The 17,241-nt window shown below is 35.5% G+C and overlaps 1 long non-coding RNA gene across 2 annotated transcripts in view; it reads left to right on the top strand.

The window, feature by feature from the left end:
- The window catches only part of LOC125281477 (uncharacterized), a 438,012-nt gene that overhangs the window by 370,179 nt on the left and 50,592 nt on the right, over positions 1-17,241 (top strand). Inside the window, exon 5 of one of the 2 annotated variants that reach the window (XR_007188741.2) lies at positions 15,872-16,974. The exons of the other annotated variant lie outside the window; for it this stretch is intronic. This is a non-coding gene — a long non-coding RNA (uncharacterized LOC125281477). Of the gene's footprint in view, positions 1-15,871; positions 16,975-17,241 lie in introns of those variants that run through there. 2 annotated transcript variants of the gene reach the window in all.

Below are 17,241 nucleotides of genomic sequence, written 5' to 3' on the forward strand. Positions count from 1 at the left end.
ATTCATGACTCTGCCCAGCATAAGGTTAAGATAGCAACAACATCCTCCAACCAGAATGAAAGAGGTCTCCACTTGACTCCAGCTCTTCATAACACTTCACAAGGGTCAAGCTGTGTTATTTTCCTTCAGTTTTAAACAGAACTCATCTCAGGAGCATAGTTCAATTATCGATTGAGGAGCGGGTTCAATTTGACTATAATCCAAACAAACACACTCCAATTAATTCAAGACCAGGAATGGGCCAACAAAAGGGTAAAGGTTTCACTCAAGTTTTGATGCAAACCCTCAGACTGAATTAGTAACATGAATGTCTTATATTATTTGACCATGAACCATAGAGTTCAGTCCCAGTTGGAGAAAACAAGTGAAACAGCAGGCAAAATATTGACAGTGGTTTGGATAACCAGGCACCAAAATAGATATCAATCTGAAAGGATTGGTGAAAAAATATATATGGACCCTTAAAGTGATTGACACACAGCTGAGGTCTAAACATTCAGTATTTCAGAGAAAAGACTAATATATGCTGTTTTGAATACTATAAAAGTGTTTTTGAATTATTTACTCTCTGGTTTCCTCTACTCATTCTCTTCAATCTACAAAGTTTTCTGTACTTCCGTGAAAGGTACGACTTAGCATTTGGTCTGTGAAATAAGGTAAGAAGGAGAGTATTCCTTTCAGCCTTCTAGCTAATCTAAATCTTTTTCTCTTTGCTTCTATTAGCACATAATTCAGATATATTGGTTTTTTGGCCGTTTTCCTGCTCTGCTTCTTCAGTGCCCTCTGTTCTAGAAGACTCATTTTGACAAATACCTCAGCACAAACCCTGGTCAGAATTCCCCCCAACCCCCGAATATTTCTAAATGAGCTGAATTTTCTGTTCTAATGCGTGCTTCCATATGCATTTTTCTGCTGTATTTTCTTTTGGTTTTCCATTTATACTAATATCAATGGAAATATATTTTAGATAATCAGTTTTTTTAAAAAAAAAACTTCCATTATGGAAAATTCCAAATATATACAAATTAGAATAGCATAATGAACTTCTACATGCCCATCACACATATAGAGGTTTAACTATTCAACTTTATTTGGAGGGGGAGGGGGAGAATAGACATCTTTTCCTTCCAACTATATTGACATATATTTGACATATAGCATTATGTAATATATTGTGAAATGATTACCACAATAAGGTTAGTCAACACATCCATCATCTTGTGTAGTTACATAGTTACTTTTTTCTTTTTTTGTGTGACCAGAAGAGTTAAGATCTACTCTCTTAGCAACTTTTCAGTATATGATACAATATTGTTAACTACCATCTCCATGCTGTATGTTAAATCCCCGAGACTTATTCATTTTATAACTGGTATGTTGTACTCTTTGACCACCATCATTCATTTACCCCCACTACTCAGCCCCTAGCAGCCAGTAACCTACAATCTGTTTTCGTGAGTTTGGTTGCTTTAGACTCCACGTGTAAGATCATATAGTATTTGTCTTTCTCTGTTTGACTAATTTCACTTGACATAATGACCTCAAGGTTCATCCATGTTGTTCCAAATGACAGGATTTCCTTCTTTTTTATGGCTGAATAATATATATGTATGTAACATTTTCATCAGTTAACAGGTATTTAGGTTATGTCCATATCTTGACTATTGTGAATAATGCTGTAATGAGCATACTGGTGTAGATATAGCTTTGAGATAGTGATTTCATTTCCTTCAGATATATTCCCAACTGTTCAAATTTTATTTAATTTATGGCCAAACTGGTTTCTTCTCTACCCACCATTCACTCATTCCTAACTTCCTGGATTGCTTTGAAACAAGTCCATGCATCATATAATATGCATGCATCAATAAATAGTTCAGTATATATCTCTAAAAGTAGAGCACTATTTTTTAAACTATAATAGCATTATTTCACCCACAAACATTTACAGTAGTTTCCTAATATCATCAAACATTCTATAAGTATATACATTTTCCTGATTGTCTCTCTCTTTTTTTTTTTTTACTGTTAATTTGTTTGAATGAGAATTCAAACATGGGCCACACATGGCATTTGGTTGTCGTAATTCTTTTTTTTTTTTTTAAGATTTTATTTATTTCTTTTAGAGAGAGAGCGCGCGCACCTGCGGGGGAGGGGCAGAGGGAGAGGGAGATGCAGACTCCACACTGAGCAGGGAGCCTGATGCAGGACTCAATCCCAGGACTCTCGGATCATGACCTGAGCCAAAGGCAGACACTTAACGAACTGAACCACCCAGGTGCCCTAATACACTATGGTATTTCAAAAAGAGCAGTGTAATCAGTGATTCCACCAACCGAGCAAGTTTGAGCACCATTACCCTAGTGAATATCAAACTATGGATTATTTCACTTATATATCTGAAATTGGATTAAATTATGGAGAAATTCTAGGAAAAGTGTCCTTAAACAACTACAAGGCATATATATAGAACTTCTCTAATCTAAAATAATACTCAGTATTCTCAGAAAAGAATGAGTAATATTGTATTAGAATCAGACTGGTGGTGACTCTTAGCTTTATAAGAACTTTAGAGAAGAGTAATATGGACTAGATTTCAGGGACAATTCAAAGCATCAGAATTATCTTCTGGTGGAGCATGTGAACTATTTCGGCCTACTCAAGTAGATGGTACATCCTTGCACTGTGCTGGAATGCCAAGTCGAGATAAAAATATGAAGATGTGATATGAAATCTCAACTGTGTTTTATTTTTTTCATGAAGATTTTACTTATTTGAGAGAGTGCACGAGTGGGGGGAGGGGCAGAGGGAGAGAGAGAAGGAGACTTCTCACAAGCAGGGAAGCCCAATGTGGGGCTCAATCCCAAGACCCTGGGATCATGACCTGAACTGAAGGCAGACCCTTAACCGACTGAGCCACCCAGGTGCCCCTCAACTGTCTTTTAAATACAGAAGTGTATGTGTATTCTTAGGAATGGAAATAAAAGTATGTGATTGTTTATGGGCTTTCAGAAATGTACAGGTTTTTAAATAGCCACCTATCCAGCTGCCTTTTTAATTCCTCTTATTTAAAAAAAAAACTGGAAAATAAAGGACTTTTAATTTATAGTTCTCTCATTATACAGAACTCTAATCTATTTTCCCTTGCCAGATATGAAAAGGATATATCTTTCCACGATATATTTGTTGGGGGTAAATAAATTATAGTTAGTTTTCCATTTGTGTGGGTGCTTTTAATTCAAAGCTACGATATCACGTATAAAATACTCCAGTTATTCAATAATACATCACTAAAATTAGACCCATATTCTATCATAAAAATGTTCAAGAATATCTTACTTAGACTCTGAGAACTATGTTACCTTAATGAGTTCTCTTCAGTTTCTAAGGTTCCATATCAGGAATTGGAGAGGTTTTTCCGGGAAGTTACATAAATCTACAAAATGAAATGTGGGAGTCTATGACCCGTTTCTTATACTTTTGTTCTTCCTACTATTTTTGCCCCCAAAGTAAGAATGTAGACATGTTGCTTTGTGATAACACCTCATCGTTACCAATTTTTAAAAGACTTTCTGTTTTAAGTAAGCTCCTTAATCTAATATGTAACTTTTAAATTATTATTTTATAAAATATCTTTCTGGTTACACTTAGTAACCTGAAACAGGCTGAGCCTTTAGAGCAAAATGATGAGGTTGTTGTAAAAATTGACAAGGTTAGCCCAAGGCAACCCCAAACTTATAATCTCTACAAAGCAATAGCAATAAGATACTCTGGGTGAGGTTGGACCAGGAATTATTACACTTCTCAAATGGTGGGATTCTTATTACTTTACTTCATATTTCATAACACATCAGGTCCACAAAAATTAACTGTCTTAAATAAGGTGCTTTTGTGTTGCTTGTTCTGACAATGCTTTGTGCTGATTAGAGTATTAACAGAAATGTGTGAAATGCAACTTATCCTAAGAACAAGTTAGTTTTTGATGGTTCAATAAAACCCGTACTCTGAGAGTTTTAGTTAAGAACCTAAAAATTCAGTTCAGTGTAAAGAAATGGGAAATTGCTCAGAAAGCTTCAGAATTTATATTTCCTGAGCTGTTGATGTGAACACCATTTAGTGGTATGTTATAATGTGAAGAAAAAGCTTCATGAAGTGCATGTAAAAATATTTTGCATCGAATTAAATTGTTAGGTGTATAGTTTATGTTCTTGTGTGACAATTTCAGCTTTTGTTATATGCATTCATAATTCATTTGAAAAGGCTTTTCCGTAATTTGATTGATTTGCAACAGAATACCAATTCTTATGGTACATGATCAAATTCTGTATTGGTGATAGAGTGGTTTTTCAGAGAAGGTAAACTTTCTATTAACATTTGAAAGTAAATATTCCTTATTTACCCTGATAATGACAAAAACTTATATGGAAAGATTTGAGCCAGCACTCCATAGATTGAAATGTGCTCTCCTAGAGCCTCCTTTTTCTTCCCCTAGTATTTTTAAGCTAAACAAAATTACAGATTTTTGTAAGAACCAAATTGAAGACCGTGACCTTCTAAGTACCTAAGCTTGGCTTTATTAGTTGCTATTTTAAGAAATAGAGACCATGAAATTGCAGAATTTCAGAGTCTAAAGATATCTGAAAAATCACCCACCCTCTCTTCTGAGACAGGAATCCCTTAACAATACCTCTGGCTTATAGCATTCTATGCTGGCAGTTAACATTTTCAAAGGTAGGGAGCTTCCTACTTTCTTGGACAGCTAATGGTATCTTTGGCTAGCTCTAATTTTTAGAAATTTCTTTCTTACATTGAGGCAAATTTTTATCTCTGAGAAATACCAAATGTGTCCCCCTGATAATACTCTCGATATTTGAGGTCTGTTTTCATGCTCCTCTCCCCAACAAATGTTTAATATGCTATTGTACATTTTTAAGGACCTCTAAATGTATTGTATTATTGGTATTATACATTTACACAGAGTTAAATGTATAGTCTTCCAGACCACCCAGTCTGCCCAAGATTTTTGAGCCCAACTCTGAGGAGTTGGGGTGCAACTACAAAGTTAGAGTCCACACAGACCACCCTTACTTCTGACATCAACTGTATGTTCAGGGTTTCTCAAATCGACCCTCATGTTTGCTAATTCACTAGAAAGACTCACAGACCTAACCGAAATCTACTATACTTAACAGCTGTTGCAGGGAAATGATGCCAAAAATCAGCCAAAGGAAGAGACATAGCACAGAGTTTGGGAGGGTTCCAAATGTGACCTTTTCATTGTTCTCAGGACCTGTTTCTCCGCTGGTATTAGTCTGTGACAATATGCACGTAGTAGTGCCAACAGGGAAGCTGACAGGAGCTTCAGCATTCAGAGCTTTTATGGGGGCTTTATTACATAAGCACGATTGATTGACTTACCAGGCTTTCCAGAGGGTCCACCATGAAAAACAGAGACTCCTATCACTTCGGAAATTTCCAAGGGTTTAGAGGTAACCTCCCAGGAGTGAAGTACAACAAAAGCCAGACCTCTCTTGGGTGAGGCCAAGTTCCTCACTATGCAGTAACATTTACTATTTTCTTGGATAAAATTCTCCAATCCTTAATCTGACATGAAATATAGTTTTAGAAGTGCAGCATATCTCAATTGCATTTCTGTAGGTAAGCCCTGATTTATCAATATTCTGGGGCTCAGAAACTTTGGGTAACTTTAGTAACAGAATGGATACCTGTGTCACTAGTTCTAGAAGCTATCTCTACATTGAAGTATTACTATTGTAAAGTATGAAATAGTACTTTGGATTTGGAGGGCTAGACAGAGAGAATCCTGACATTTAACAGCCATTAGACTGTTTGATTGTAAAAAGATTGTAAAAGCGACATACTTTTTTTCTGAGCTTTCATTTTTTCATGGATGGAGGTAATAATATTCCATGTATTATGGGGACTAAAATCACATGTAAAATTTTTAATGTATCTTAGGAGCTTAATAAATATTAGTTCTTTTCTGGAAAAAATACTGGATGATATGAATTTGTGTTTGAGAGGTAATTTCCTTATCAAGCCTTCTAGACTAGATATATGCATACATTATTAAAGCAAAGCAGAATTCATTCAATTCATCAAATATTTATCTAAGTCCAACTGAGAAGTGTAAATCATTATATTAGTGACTTAGAAAAAGTTTCTGCCTTCCTAGAGTGAGAATATTTTCATTAATATTTTTGATATGAGTAGACTGAAATCGGCATTGGATTAAGATACATATTGGATGCAATGATGGAAGTTCAAGAGAGAAAGAAATTTTGATTGGGGTTATTGGACAATGCTTCCCTCAGAAGGTGATATGTCAAGAAAGGCCCAATGTACTAGAAGGACTTTGATAATACCTTTAGGAATAGTGAATACCATTTTTCAGAATTTCTGAATGTATTTACTTGGTGAAAAGTGAATTTTACAACAAGATGTACATAAATTTATCATGAATATAGGAACAAAATATAAATTAAATGCTCTTACATCAGAAATAAGTTCTCTAAAAATAAAAGGCAATGTTTAAAAAAAACTTTTAGCCAAAGCTTAATCTTCATATTAAAAATATCTTGTTGATTGGGGCACCTGGGTGGCTCAGTCGATTAAGCATCCAACTCTTGATTTCAGCTCAGGTCATGATCTCAGGGTTGTGAGATGGAGCCCCACGTGTGGAATCTACTTGCGATTCTCTATCTCTCCCTTTGCCCCTCCCCACACTTTCTTCCCCCCTTTCCTTCTCTAAAATAAATAAATCAAATCTTTAAAAAATACATATCTTATTTTATTGGGATGTTATTTTATTAGGATGTAAAGATATTGCTTCTGCACATTGTATTCTAAAAATTCAGGAGACTAAAAAATAAGAGTAATAAATAAAATAAAATAAATAAAAATCCAGGAGACTTAACCCAATTTCTGATATTTATTATGTCTGTTTTTGAATTCCAGGAAAATGTAGATTTTATTTGAGGCAGGTAGTTCATTTGAGAATAGCAAAAGAGTTAAACATAATTAATTTGTTCATCAAACAATTCATTCAGCAAATATTCATTGGATGTATTCTGTGCACCAGGCACTGTTCCAGGCTCTGTGGGAAACTGACAATAAACAAGTAAATACATAGAATGTCCAGGGGTGTAAGTACTGTCAAGAAAATTAAAGTAGTAAAATGGGTGGATAGAGAGCATTGGAGAATAGTGGAAGTGGCTCTTTTATGTAAGTAGGTCAGGAAACACCTTCTGCCAGACATCTGAGCAGAGTCAATTCTTAGTGTGGAATCAAGTCAGAGAGATATTCTGAGGTGAGGGTTCCAGGCAGAGAAAACAGCAAGGTTCCTGAGGTTGGAGCATGCTTGGCATTTTCCAGGAAGAGCAAGGACTCCAGTGTGGCTGAGGAGAAGAAGGGAGAGAGAAAGAAGGCAGGTGGTTGCTATACTATCAGGTTCTATAGGCCACTGCAATGACTCTAGATTTTATTACAAGTGCCATTTGTATAACCTGACCCATGTCTACCTCTTAAACCTCTGTCTTCACTTATCTTTGTATTCACAACACTTGTGCTACCCAGTATGGTAGCCACTCGCCACATCTGATTATCAGGAACTTGGAGTGTGGCTAGTCTCATTGGACAGTATGAAATAGTGAAATATCTCCATGATTTTTATATTGTTTAATGTGTTGAAATAGAAGTATTTCAGATGTATTGGATTAAGTAGAGTAAAATAAACTTAATCTCTTTCCTTTCTTTTAATGAACATGTTTTATTTTGAAATAATTCTAGATTCCCATGTAATTGTAAGAAATAATACAGAGAAATCCCGAGTTCCCTTTCTCTAACGTTTTGCCCAATGGTAATATCTATCCTCACAGTATTACTACCAGGATATTGACAGGGATACAATCCTGCTCCGATTTCCCTGGTTTTAATTGTGTGTGCGTGTGTGTGTGTGTGTGCGTGTGCTTACTTCCATTTAATTTTATCACATATGTAGGTACCACACGTCAAGATTCAGAGAAATTCCTTCACTGCAAAGATCGCTTGTGTTGCACTTTTATAACCACATCCACCCCGTATCAGTGCTCCATCCCTCCCCCGGCCCTAAACTTTAGCAACCACCAGTCTGTTCTCCATTTATATAATTCGTCATGTCAAAAATGTGATGTGAATGGAATTATGCAGGGTGTATTCTTTGGGAATTGGCTTTGTTCCCATAACATAATTCCCTCAAGATTGACCCAAGTCATTGCCTGAATCAATCGTCTATTCCTTTTTGTTGCCAAATAGCATTCCATGAGCTGGACGGACCACAATTTGTTTAACTACACACCCACTGAAGGGCCCCTAGGTTGGTTCTAGTTTTCGTGATTATGAATTCAACTGCCATAAACATTCTCGTACAGATTTTTGTGTGAATATACATTTTCATTTATGCTTGAGTACAACAGCTGTATCCACCAGTCTTTTTATTTTTTGTAACGTGGCTACTAGAAAATTTAAAATTACATACGTGGCTCACATTTCTATTGAACAGTGCAGCTCTTACGCAGAGCACTGGCTCTCATCCACCTCAGGTTCTTCTCATAAGCCTTTCTCTCGGGAGTGTGCTCATTACCCCTCACAAACACACATGAACATCCCTAGCACAGGAGTTAAAAGCAGAATCTAAAACCGGATGGCCTGGGTTTGGATCTTGGATCTACCCCTTCCCAACTGTCTGATTTGTTAAAATATTTAATGCCTTTTTCCCCTCCCTGTTCTTATCTGTGAAGGGGATGATGATAGTCCTGGTCTCATTGGGTTGGTGTGAGGACTAAGTTCGCACAGGTGAAGTTACTTCCTAATGAACTCTTTCTGACCCCTGCCCAAGAGCAGATTGAAATCCTTATATAGGCTCCCACTGCAGTCAACATCCTCATTAAAATTGTAATTATATGATTGTTTCATATTGTTCTTCACTGCTGTATGGGCAGTGGCCTTGTCTAGCTAAATGAGTCCTATATCCTCAGTACTAGCATAGAATTTGCAAAAAGGAGGCAGTTAGTATACCATTGTTGAATGAATGAGTGAATGGATGAATTCTTTTTATCTTTTATTCTTTTTAATTCCAGTTAGTTACCATACAGTGTAATATTAGTTTCAGATGTACAATATAGTGATTCACCACTTCCATATATCACCTGGTGCTCATCAAAACAAGTGCCCTCCTTAATCCCCATCACCTACTTCACCCATCCCCCCTCCCCTCTCCCCTCTGGTAACCATCGGTGTGTTCTCTACAGTTAAGAATCTGTTTCTTGGTTCACCTCTTTTTTCTTTCCCCTATGATCATTTGTTTTGTTTCTTAAATTCCACATATAAGTGAATCATGTGTATTTTTCTTTCTCTAACTGACTTATTTCACTTAGCATAATACTTTCCATCCATGTCATTGCAAATGGCAAGATTTCATTCTTTTTTATGGTTGAGTAATATTCCATCGTGTGTGTGTGTGTGTGTGTGTGTGTGTGTGTGTGAACCATACCTTCTTTATCCATTCATCAATGAATTTCATTCAATGTAAGCATTTACTCATGATTTAAGTATTATTTGACTTAATTTCTTTTTCCTTAATTTTTAAAATCAGTGTTATTCATGTTTCTCTGATTCAGAAGACTAGGTTTCTATCTGTAAGTTCTATGAACAGTTTTTATATGTGGATCCTATTTACTGCGGAATAATTGTTCCGGAGAAGTGATTGAATTCAATAGTAAAAATATTAAGATATATATGCATTTGTAGAGAGAAAATGTTCTTTGGCAGTTTTAGTTAAATTTTTCAGTCTAAGTAATCATTTTATCGTTATGATGGAATTCATGTCACTTAACTGCTTCCTTCGGATTATGGGCTTTATGAAGACTGATCCCCCAATCAGTAGGTCACATTGGGGTAGAAGTACTTTTTTATACTTCTGCAGATAAAGTTATTTCAGGATACCAATTAATTAAGGCCTTAAGTAAATAAGCTCCATGACATTCTTAGGAAACTCAGAGAAACCCATGGCACAGCATAAATGGTTTTCATCTACCTGCTCTCTTTTAAAACCCAGTGTACCAGTTGTCAGGAGCACATGCCTGTTTCACACACACACAAACACACACACACAAACATATTTTCTCAGTGATCCACCTTTACCTTCTCACCTACAAAAGGAGGTTACTGTAGTAGAAAGAACACTGACTTATATTCACTTTGACTCTTGCTATTAATTCTGTGGTTTTGAACAGACCAATTAACATTTCATCCTTCATTTCATTTCCTAAATAATGGGGATGATAATGAATTCTAAGTGGAATTGCAATGATAACTAAATACAACTGTCCATCTACAGATCCTAAATAAAAAAAAATCTCCATTTTTGGCTGGTGCCAGGCTATGTGCATATACGTAGACATATGTTTTCTCCAGTTTTACCATACACCTTCAAAGGCAGGTGTCATTAACCAGGGTTATACCTTAGCACTTGGAGTATCAGAAATGCACATTGTTTAACTCCACACAGTTATATGATAAGACTTCTCCATAAAATTATGACTCTGAGGTCCAAACTAATCAGAGAAAAAGTACGCCTTCTTTCCATTGAAAAGTATTTGAGCTCAGATTTGTACTGATGTCTATCTGGGTGTAAAAGATGATGATGCTATTTGTTTCCTGGTTTAATGATTTTTAATATTGAGTAGATTAAAATAATACTAAATAACATAAAATTTGCTAATATTTATTGAGTTTTTACTTTGTGCTCAGAACCATACTAATTTATCAGAAATATTTTTCGATATATAATTGACATATAACAGTGTGTAAGTTTAAGGTGTATAACAAGTTGATTTGATACATTTGTATATTGCATTTGATTCCACAATAGCATTAGCTACCACTACCATCATGTTCCATAATGATCATTTCTTTTTTTGTGGTGAGAACATTTAATCTGGTTTCTTAGCAACTTTGAAGCATATAATGCAGTGTTGTCAATATAACAACACAGGTAGCTACTATAATCATCCCTATTTTACACTTGAGGAAACAGGCTAAGGGAGATTAAATTAGTGGCTCAAGGTCAGAGTACTAGTAATTATTAAAGCCAGAATATGATTCTTTGTAATGTGAGAGTTCAAGCCTTTACCAGTGATGCATGTTGCCTCTTATTTCAATAATAAGTTGGCCATTTGGGTTAATCATGGAGAAGGTGATGTTCCCTTTGTTTTCATACACCTTACATTTTTAATATTTTTCATTCACATACAGTCTGGTAAAATACAATGCAGTTCTCTCTCTCCTATGCCTTTATATGTACTGTGTCCCTTTGGCCTTTATAAATAAAACAAACAATAACTATAACAAACCCTTGCCCAAAGTGAGTGAAAATTCTAGCTCCTTTTCTCATGTTCTCATTACGACCCAAGGACTTTGAGGTTCCTCACACATATCTGTATGCCAACAGCATTTAATTTTCATGACCAGGTAATGCCAGTGCTTTAGATATGAAAGTGTGACCCCATATTTTTTTGCGATCACTCCTCCTGTCATATTCAAATAGAGCTCTTCGTATCCATCATCTGGAATAACAATATTAAATGGATTATTTTTTCTAACTAAAACACTAAATCTTTAAAGATTGCTGTGTATTTGACCATTCATTTACATATTACGAGTCTACGTTTGGACTTTGTTAGCCTTTTCTCTATGGTACATCTGCTCCACACAGCTATTTTGATGTGAAAATTGTGGCTTTACAGGATCACTTTGCCACTGTGCTGCTATTTTATTATTGCTATTATATTTAATTGGAATGCTACCATTGTGTAACCACGGAGAGTTCTTTCAACCTGGGAACATTTGCTTCAAATAAAATAGAGTGAGTTATTTATTTATTTTCTTTTCCTTAAAATATCAACTTTGATTAATAATTATATATAGGCTTTGTTCTTCTTATCTGGGTGTCAACAGTAATTGGAATCCATATCCATATCCTACCTTGCAATCATGCTGCAAAAGGCCAATAAATTCCCGCTGAGTGTGTTACTTGTTAAATTTAGTGCATTACATTCAGGGTAATGAATAAAAGCAGTGGGCCGTCACCGTCTGGCTGGCTGAGGAAGGCTAGAGCAGGCAGACTCCCCTGAGGCCTTGAGCTGGCTTATAACGGTGACAGGCAGAATCAAGGGAGTCCCAGAGCATCACAGTTCAGTTTGTCTCCCTTAATTTCCTCTTCTGTAGAGACTCAGAAGGCTGTAGGGAGGTGAAGTAATCTTAGCCATTAATTCACCACACTTTCATAAAATGCTGCATGCTCTGGTTTCATTAACAAGCAAATACAATCTAGATAAATAGTCATGTATTTACTTTCAGCAGAGAGATGAGAATACCATTGAATATAAACTAGTGGGTAGGCTCCATGCAGTTCACTTTGTAGATCTACGTATGTCTATTGTGTATTCATTTGTCTATATTAAATATGCACATAGGTATTTTTATATGAGTAACTGGTGTAGCAAGCCCCAAAGATATATATGTACTTATTTCCATCTCATATTTATTGAACATCCATAAGCAGTTACTGAAAAAAAATGGCTGCCACATTTTTAAGCCTCCATGCAGCTCTTTCCTAATAAATATATTCTTCATATGAAAAATGTTCTTTCTTAAACTATAATATCATAAGAATTTAACATATACTATAAATGTGCAAATGCAAAAAAGTTAGAGCACCCTTGTCTAGATTCTCAGGTAACTGTTTTTTTTCTTGATAATGGAGAGTTTTTATATCCCAGCAAATAACTGTATGTATTATGTCTCATGCCAAAGCCAGCTGACTTCTTTACTCTTTGAGTAATTGTGAATGTTAATATCCTTCCAGAAACAAATAGATTCTTAAAGAAAAGAGGAAAAATAATTTGTATGAAATGACCACTTAACATCATTCTCGAATATCTTGGAAAATTTAATGTAGAGTGTCCTTTGCTATCTATGATAGAGCAGCTGGTTCCAAATAACATGGTGTATCTCATTAGAGAGATATTAGATCTAATTATGCAACATATAAGTGAGATCATTATAGTAACATTATCTCAATGAGGTAAGTAAAGCGCACGTGAAATCTAACACTCTGCTGCTTGAAAGAATTTTTGAAAGTAAATGTGAAGAATTAATGATCACTTAAGTGTACTTTAAAAGATGTTGAAAACCAGTCATGAATCTTTGACACATAACGGAAAAACATAATAGAATGATAGGTACCCTAATTAATTCTACTGAAGAGAAAAATGAACTTCCTGGGCAAATATTATCTTTTAATGCAGACGAATCATTTTCTAAACAAAATAAAACAAGGCAGTGAAAGAGTCATTGGTTTTGTTGTTTTATGTTGGTTTTAGTACCTTTTGGGGGCACTTTTATCATGTCAGAGATCGTCAAACTTCAGAGTGTAATGGAATCACAGAGAAGCCTTGTTAAAACAGATGGCTGGTCCCAACCTCAGAGTTTCTGATCAGTAGGGCGGTGGAGCCTGAGAATTGGCATTTCCGAAACTCCCAAGTGATGCGGATACTGCTGGTCCAGGTGCTCTCTGAGAACCACAGGACTAGGTGAGAATCACTATAGAAGACACTTAAGTCATATTAACTTCTGGACTATTTTTCTGTATGATTTAAAGTCCAAAGATCCCATATTCTGCTTGATGTTTTTCAGTCAAGCTCTGTATCTTCAGAAATCCAGATTCTATTACAAAGAAAGCTATCTTTAAAATACAGTTAAGGCTCTCTGCCTGACAAGTGCATTGGCATATTTTTAACAACATATTTATTTATTTATTTATTTATTTATTTATTTATTTATTTTTAAAGATTTTATTTATTTATTTGACAGAGATAGAGACAGCCAGCGAGAGAGGGAACACAAGCAGGGGGAGTGGGAGAGGAAGAAGCAGGCTCATAGCGGAGGAGCCTGATGTGGGGCTCAATCCCATAACGCCGGGATCACGCCCTGAGCCAAAGGCAGACGCTTAACCGCTGTGCCACCCAGGCACCCCTAACAACATATTTAAAAACAACCGCACAATAAAATGAATAGATACTACCTAGCAGGGAAGAGACCAAAAATAATGAGAAGTTTTAGCTCTGTGAAGCTAATTTAGCTCATTGTTGTCTGTAGATAATTATCTCTTTCCTGAGAGGTCTGAGTATGTTAACTACTAAATTGATTGATTTTAATGTACAGCTCTGTGATCACAGTTAATAACACTGGCTCATACACTCGAAATTCACCAAGGGTGTAGATCCTAAGTGTTCTCATCACACACACATACACAAAACGTCAATATGTGAGGTAATGGATGTGTTAACCTGATTATGGTTATCATTGCACAACATATATGTGTATCAAATCATCAGATTGCACATTTTAAATATATAAAATTTTATGTGTCAATTATACCTCAATAAATCTGGAAGAAAAAAATTAAAAAGGAATTGAATGATGCCCTCAAAGAAATTTTAAATTAAAAAAAATAGCAGTTGAATGAATATTGTTACTATGTATAAAACAACTGGTTGATTCCTTTCATTGTAGAGTAATAATAACTATAGTTTGAATGGGTTGGTTAATTTATTACCTAACAATGTGTTTAGAAAGAAGTATATAACAAATGCCACCAAAAGTTTGCAAGTGAGTTTTTTGTTTTTCCTTTTTTTTTTTTTTTAATCTGTATCTTTCCTCAAGTCAAGCATTGTAATTATTATGGTAACAATGTTCAGAGAGCATTTCCAGAGAGAATATTTTCTTAATTCTACTCAGGTAGGCTTCAAAATTAGATAATCTGATCCAGATTCTGAATTCAAATGTCTGAGTCTCCATAAAATAAGGAAACATCTCTGTGGCAATCTGCCTAAAAGTAAAGAAAAAAATTGTAGGACCTCAATTTTGGGACCATAACTCCAAATTTTCTTGTGGAAGAGATCCCCAACTGAATTTATGAAACGGTTTTTACTGTGGAAAATTGGGTTACATTCTGTTGTTCCACGAACATTTTAGCTGAGCTGTCCATCAAACTCTGGGACCTCTTGTTGTCTCTACCCTCACCCCAAAACAGAGCTGGATGCTTCATGCATCTCTGTGTTAAAAATGACGGAACAGTTATTGCAGTGATACAAGTGCTTTCCATTTTGATGAGGTTATCACAGTCCTAAAGAAAGCTGTCTTTCCCAGAGTCTCTTTGTAAGTACCCCCAAAGCTCTTATGCTGTGTTATAACTGCAGGCAGAGCTAGACTGAGGGTTCAGACTCACACTGACTCTCCTGTGTCATTATTCCTGGATGCACTCTCTAGTCACATGAGAAACTTTAGAAAGTACTGATGCCTGGGTCTCAACCAGAGTGATCTGGACTTAATTGGTTTGGTGAGTAGCTAGGTCATTAGGAGTGTTTAAGAATCTTCCCATGAGATTACAATGTGCAGCTGAGTTTGAGACCAATGTTTACAGTTATTTACAGGTGAATCCATTAAAAGGACTACTAACAATGAAGTCAGTGTAGGTGCCACACATTCCAAGAGTGTTAGCACATGGGAAATAGTAAAGTGTTTATTCCCATTAGGAATGGGATGGATTTGTGTGTATGTGTGTGTTTGTGACTGTGGCAGAGATGGGACTATCAAGGTTAAATCTGCTTTATGGATTTATCATAATCTTGGTGATAATGTGTTCATAGTAATTTGCACTTGCAGAAGCAACACTTAGTGTGGCAGTTTAAGTTCACTGGGTCAGGTTCTTCTCTTCTCTCTCATTCTACCGCGTTGGTTCCTTCACCAGAATTCCTGAGAACCGATGATGTGCCAGCCATTGTGCAGGGATAGGAACACAACAATGAATGCACATAAAGGTAAATTTACATAATCATTGGAAATAGCTTAGAAAACTGAATGCGAATGTGAAAATTATTGGCAAAATAAAAGACTTAAATGATTTTTAAAAGGTAAACACCATCAGTTGGTGTTAAATTATGGATTATGTTGACAGAAATTAGAAAAGGAATGTGGACATGGAAGTGGGAAGGAGGAGTGGGAGGATTATGAAGGAAATTATACCAAGATTTTCTTTTTTTTTTCCTTTGAAATTTGGATTACTTTTATTTAATTTTCTTTTTTTTTAATTTTAATGATTTTTTTATTATATTATGTTAGTCACCATACAGTACATCCCTGGTTTCTGATGCAAGGTTCGATGATTCATTAGTTGAGTATAACACCCAGTGCACCATGCAATACGTGCCCTCCTTACTACCCATCACCAGTCTATCCCATTCCCCCACCCCCCTCCCCACTGAAGCCTTCAGTTTGTTTCTCAGAGTCCATAGTCTCTCATGCTTCATTCCCCCTTCTGATTACCCCCCCTTTCTTTATCCCTTTCTTCCCCTACCGATCTTCCTAGTTCTTATGTTCCATAGATGAGAGAAATCATATGATAATTGTCTTTCTCTGCTTGACTTATTTCACTTCCAAGATTTTCTTCTTAACTGGGAGGAGTCAACCTGTACTGCTTCATTTTTCACTTTGAAAATGACTCAAGTATAAGGTCTAAAGAATGTATGGAGATATTTTAAAGGGAAATATAAACACATATAAACTATAAACATGATGTGTAACTACCAAATCACTAGAGAAGAATCATGTAATTTAAAATCAAGGAAATAAAAGAAGTTAATAGTTGATATTGATAAATACTTATACCCTACAAACAGACATTACACGTAGTTTTTCAAGCATCTATGGTTTATTTAGCAAAGTAGATCAGTATTAGTCAAGAGCAACTAAGTGATAAATAATAGAAATTACAGAAATCACATATAGTCACAATTTAATAGTATTAAAAATATTTTTTTCATAAAAACATCTCCAAAATATCTCCAAAACAAAGCAACATTAAATAAACAAACAATTTGCCTAAATAACTGTTGGGACAAATTGGAAAATAAAACCACAATCATGCATTATTTAGAAATCTAACATTACAGCACCACATTTCAACACAGGTATAGTACCAAAGCTGCTCTCAGAAACAAATTCATGGCTTTAGCCTTTACTACATGAAAAATAAATGTAAATGAACCAAGTCTTTATCTCAAGAACCTAAGTAGATGACAATAAATCAAAGAGATGAAACTCAGAGACAGAAGTAACATA

This window comes from Ursus arctos, unplaced genomic scaffold (genome assembly GCF_023065955.2).
Source record: "Ursus arctos isolate Adak ecotype North America unplaced genomic scaffold, UrsArc2.0 scaffold_4, whole genome shotgun sequence".
Classification (NCBI taxonomy): domain Eukaryota; kingdom Metazoa; phylum Chordata; class Mammalia; order Carnivora; family Ursidae; genus Ursus; species Ursus arctos.